Source organism: Dendrobates tinctorius, unplaced genomic scaffold (genome assembly GCF_039654945.1).
Source record: "Dendrobates tinctorius isolate UK_male_01 unplaced genomic scaffold, ASM3965494v1 ptg000028l, whole genome shotgun sequence".
NCBI classification, from domain to species: Eukaryota; Metazoa; Chordata; class Amphibia; order Anura; family Dendrobatidae; genus Dendrobates; species Dendrobates tinctorius.
Genome location: NW_027361696.1, coordinates 58,601,617 through 58,607,801, shown reverse-complemented (window position 1 = coordinate 58,607,801; position 6,185 = coordinate 58,601,617).

Genomic DNA, 6,185 nt, shown 5'->3' with positions numbered 1-6,185 from the left:
TAGGACAAGGTATGCTAAACTGTTAAAACAAGTTCGGACAAGATTCAAAGATACTTGTACAGAATGTGTTATATGTTCCAAAACTGGAAGGCAGATTGTTATCTGTGAAGCGTTTAACAGCAAATGGACTCACTGTAAAATTCAAAGATAATGAGTGCAATTCTAGCAGGAAACAAGGTGATAACTAATGTCAAGGCAGATGAACAATTATATCATCATGACACGCCAAAGGAACATTTGAAGGTATGTACATATGATCACAAGAACTGTATTCACGTGTGGCATAGACGTCTAGGACACAGACACCCTGACAGTATAAGGGAACAACAAAGAAAAGAATTGACAAAAGATCTAAAGATATCAGATTGCTCAATTACCGTAAGATGTGAATGTTGTATAAAATCTAAAGCCACAAGAATATCTATTCCAAAAGAAAGTGAGATGAAATGCAAAAGACCACTTGATTTGGTGCATACTGACATATGTGGACCCATGCAAGTGACTACATCAGGAGGAAATAGATACATGGTGACTTTCATAGATGACTACTCAAGATACACAGTCACATACTTAATTAAGAACAAAAGTGAAGTTTTTGATAAACTTGTAGACTATGTAACAAGGTCGAGTAACAAATTTCAAAGGAAGCCAATTGTCATCAGAAGTGATAATGGAGGTGAATTTACAGGTCACAAAATAGAAAACTACTTAAGACAAAATGGTATAGAACACCAAAAAACTGTTCCGTACACACCTGAACAAAATGGAGTAGCAGAAAGGAAAAACAGAACAGACTTTTTCCCAGAAAACTGAAGAAAACTCCATATGAACTGTGGCAAGGTATGAAACCAAGTGTCAATCATTTAAAAGTTTTTGGATGTAAAGTTTTTATATTCATTCCACCAGAAAAACCTTCCAAACTTCAAAACAGATCCATGGAGGGAATATTTGTTGTATATAGTAAAAATTGCAAGGGATACAGAATCCTAGATCCCAAAACAGAGTCACGGTGAGTAACAGTGTGACATTTATTGAGGATCTAAATGAAGACACTATGATTTCAATTGACACAAAAAATTAGAAAAACAGCAGTGACATAGCTGAAGAGGTATCTGATGAGACAGTAGTTGAAATTGATGAAGAACAGAATACTGAGAATAAAGAAATACAACTACAAACAGATACAGAACCAAGACGTTCAATGAGAGAACACAAAGGTAAACCACCAAAACGTCTCTCATACAAGACAAGCACAAGTAAAATGTATGAACCTACCTCTTGGTAAGACATATCTAAACTCCCTAATGAAGAAGCTAATAAATGGATAGAAGCAACAGAAACAGAAATGAAATCCATGCATGACTCAAATACATGGACATTGACAGATTTACCAGAAGGAAGAAAAACCATAGGATGTAAATGGATTTTTAAAGTAAAATACCACACAGATGGCACACCTGAAAGATACCAAGCAAGACTCGTAGCTAAAGGGTATTCTCAAAAATATGGAGAAGACTATGATGAGACATTCGCTCCAGTTGTCAAGCATACTACAATAAGAACTTTACTTACAGTTGCAGCAATGAAACAGATGGAACTGATACATCTGCATATAAAGACAGCATTGTTGAATGAAGATTTAACAGAAGACATTTACATGGAACAACCTCCAGGATTCAAAGATGAAAGAAACCCAAAGTTTGCAAACTACAGAAAAGCATATATGGTTTAAAGCAAGCAGCTAAAGCGTGGAATGACAAAATCACAGAAGTGCTCACAAATTAAAAATTTCAAAGAAGCAAAGCTGATCCATGCTTGTACACAAAAGGCTGATGAATAGATGGATTTATGTACTCATATATGTAGATGACATTTTGATTTGTTCTGAACAAGAAAGGGATAAAGAAAACATTCTAAAAACCCTGAAGCAGCATTTTGAAATCAAAGACTTGGGAAATGTGAAGTATCATTTCTTGAAGGATTATCCTACTGAAGAAATCACAGCAGACATCTTCACAAAGGCGTTGAACGCTGATAAACACCTGAGACTAATAAAAAAGTTGGGTTTGACTGAATAAGTCCTTACTGTTGAGAAAGGGTGTTGGCATATGCAACAGAAATGGACTTATTGTTTATGTAAAGGAGGACTTTACACTAGCCTGACAGCAGATGGCGATAGTGTGAAGTTATATGTTTGCTGTATTGAGGGGAGGGAAGTTCTCTGTTGTTGATGTTAGTTTTACTTTCGCTTTTGAGTGTATTACACCAGCAGCATGGGCTTTGTGCTTCTGAATTCTTATCTCATGTTTACCCATAAGAAGTAAATGCTGTTTACGCAAGATAACTTGCTCAGTGAAATTCTCCTATGTACCGGTGGATTCTCAAAAGGTACACTCTGCTACACTTCCCAGGCTATTAATATCAGCTCACAGCTGTATACTTTGCCTTTACTGGCTATTAAAATTGGGGACCCCCAAAAAAATGACATGGGGTCGCCCTATAATTAATAACCAGAAAAGGCTATGCAGACAGCTCCAGGCTGATATTAACTGCCTAGGGAGGGGCCATGGATACTGCCCCCCAGGCTAAAAACATCAGCTCTCAGCCGCCCCAGAAAAGGTGCATTTTTAAGATGTACCAATTCTGGCACTTAGCCTCGCTCTTCCCACTTGCCCTGTAGTGGTGGCAAGTGGGGTGATAGTGTAGGGGGCTGATGTCACCTTTGTATAAAAGCACACACCAAGAATAAAGTCCTTTAAATTAAAGAATGACACAGACTCCTTTAATAATCTTAATTAAACCATACTCGCGATATCGTCTAATTCCACTGAAGCCCTCGTTCTCCTGTAATAAACCAAAAATAAAAAACAACCATATCCCTTAGACTAGTTTCAGACTAGCGTTTTTTGCTAGCAGTGCGCGCCACTGCTAAGCCCCGCCCCCTGCCCGCCCCCTCCGGTCATCTCTGCCTAGTATCGCACACAGCTGCATGCGATCTGCACACCCTATCTTTAGCATAGGGTGTGCAGACCGTGCGCTAGTAGAATTTTGCGTGTGCTGCGCCCTTTTGACGGTGCGCCGGTGCACGCTGAATGCACCAGGTTGCATTTTGGTGCGCTCGGAGTACCATCAAAAGGGTGCAGCGCACGCAAAATTCTACTAGCACGGTCTGCACCCCTATGCTAAAGATAGGGTGTGCAGATCGCATGCAGCCATGTGCGATACTAGGCGGAGATGACCTGAGGGGGCGGGCAGGGGGCAGGGCTTAACAGTGGCGTGCACTGCTAGCAAAAAACGTTAGTCTGAAACTAACCTTACCTCTCCGTTATTCTATCCAATACTGTAATCCATGTCTCCATGTCTGAGGAAGAAATAGTTTTCAACCTGGACGGTGCCAAGATGCAACTGTCCAGGCTGAGAACCACTCAGCGGTGACGTCACTGAGGCTGGTTTCCCAGCAGAGATGTACTGCGGTGACCTCAGAGATATCCCCACTAGTACCGTGAGAAAGTTGTACAGTGCAGAGACGAGTTCACTGCAGTGAAAATCTCCCGGTGAAGGGCAAGTGGGAAGAGCCAGAAATGGCACATGTAATAGATGTGCCTTTTCTGGATGGCTGCGATCTGCTATTTTTAGGCTGAGGGCCAATAACCATGGCTCATTACCAGCCTGAAAATACCAGCCCCCAGCTTTCAGCTATAGCATGGCTGGTTGTCAAGAATGGGGGTGACCCCACGTCGGTTTTTAAAATGTTTATTTAAATGATTGAAAAAACAGCATGGGGAACCCGCTATTCTTGATAACTTGCTGGAGCTGATAGCTGAGGGTTTCAGCCCCCAGCTGTGAGTTTTGCCTGGCTTGTTATCAAAAATAGGGGGGACCCATGTCTTTTTTTTATTTACTGTATTTATTTACAGTGCTGGAGCAGCTGATGAATACCCCCATCCGCTCCGGCTTTCACAGTTAGCAGCGATAGCAGGTGTAGGATTATGGGAGCAGTAGTCCGATCAGCTGACACCAGTGACTGGAGGTAAACTTTATACCTCTGATCGCAGCTGAGCGCTCACACTGTCTTTGACAGCATGGGAACCATGGCTCTCTGCCCGGCGGGGGTAGTTTCCGCGCCGATCAGAAGCGGTGTTTTCTGCGCTGTCATGCATATGACATCGTGTCAAACACTGTATTGTCCGCACCCCATTCCAGAGAATGGGGTTCGGGTCTGCTCTGCTGAATGACAGGCTGTATGGATGCATCATGCAACCTGCCATATACAGTGGGGAAAAAAAATATTTAGTCAGTCAGCAATAGTGCAAGTTCCACCACTTAAAAAGATGACAGGCGTCTGTAATTTACATCATAGGTAGACCTCAACTATGGGAGACAAACTGAGAAAAAAAAATCCATAAAATCACATTGTCTGTTTTTTTTTCATTTTATTTGCATATTATGGTGGAAAATAAGTATTTGGTCAGAAACAAGCAATCAAGATTTCTGGCTCTCACAGACCTGTAACTTCTTCTTTAAGAGTCTCCTCTTTCCTCCACTCATTACCTGTAGTAATGGCACCTGTTTAAACTTGTTATCAGTATAAAAAGACACCTGTGCACACCCTCAAACAGTCTGACTCCAAATTCCACTATGGTGAATACCAAAGAGCTGTCAAAGGACACCAGAAACAAAATTGTAGCCCTGCACCAGGCTGGGAAGACTGAATCTGCAATAGCCAACCAGCTTGGAGTGAAGAAATCAACTGTGGGAGCAATAATTAGAAAATGGAAGACATACAAGACCACTGATAATCTCCCTCGATCTGGTGCTCCACGCAAAATCCCACCCCGTGGGGTCAGAATGATCACAAGAACGGTGAGCAAAAATCCCAGAACCACGCGGGGGGACCTAGTGAATGAACTGCAGAGAGCTGGGACCAATGTAACAAGGCCTACCACTTAAAAAGATGACAGGCGTCTGTAATTTACATCATAGGTAGACCTCAACTATGGGAGACAAACTGAGAAAAAAAAATCCAGAAAATCACATTGTCTGTTTTTTTTTCATTTTATTTGCATATTATGGTGGAAAATAAGTATTTGGTCAGAAACAAAATTTCATCTCAAAACTTTGTGATATATCCTTTGTTGGCAATGACAGAGGTCAAACGTTTTCTGTAAGTCTTCACAAGGTTGCCACACACTGTTGTTGGTATGTTGGCCCATTCCTCCATGCAGATCTCCTCTAGAGCAGTGATGTTTTTGGCTTTTCGCTTGGCAACACGGACTTTCAACTCCCTCCAAAGGTTTTCTATAGGGTTGAGATCTGGAGACTGGCTAGGCCACTCCAGGACCTTGAAATGCTTCTTACGAAGCCACTCCTTCGTTGCCCTGGTGGTGTGCTTTGGATCATTGTCATGTTGAAAGACCCAGCCACGTTTCATCTTCAATGCCCTTGCTGATGGAAGGAGGTTTGCACTCAAAATCTCACGATACATGGCCCCATTCATTCTTTCATGTACCCGGATCAGTCGTCCTGGCCCCTTTGCAGAGAAACAGCCCCAAAGCATGATGTTTCCACCACCATGCTTTACAGTAGGTATGGTGTTTGATGGATGCAACTCAGTATTCTTTTTCCTCCAAACACGACAAGTTGTGTTTCTACCAAACAGTTCCAGTTTGGTTTCATCAGACCATAGGACATTCTCCCAAAACTCCTCTGGATCATCCAAATGCTCTCTAGCAAACTTCAAACGGGCCCGGACATGTACAGGCTTAAGCAGTGGGACACGTCTGGCACTGCAGGATCTGAGTCCATGGTGGCGTAGTGTGTTACTTATTGTAGGCCTTGTTACATTGGTCCCAGCTCTCTGCAGTTCATTCACTAGGTCCCCCCGCGTGGTTCTGGGATTTTTGCTCACCGTTCTTGTGATCATTCTGACCCCACGGGGTGGGATTTTGCGTGGAGCACCAGATCGAGGGAGATTATCAGTGGTCTTGTATGTCTTCCATTTTCTAATTATTGCTCCCACAGTTGATTTCTTCACTCCAAGCTGGTTGGCTATTGCAGATTCAGTCTTCCCAGCCTGGTGCAGGGCTACAATTTTGTTTCTGGTGTCCTTTGACAGCTCTTTGGTATTCACCATAGTGGAATTTGGAGTCAGACTGTTTGAGGGTGTGCACAGGTGTCTTTTTATA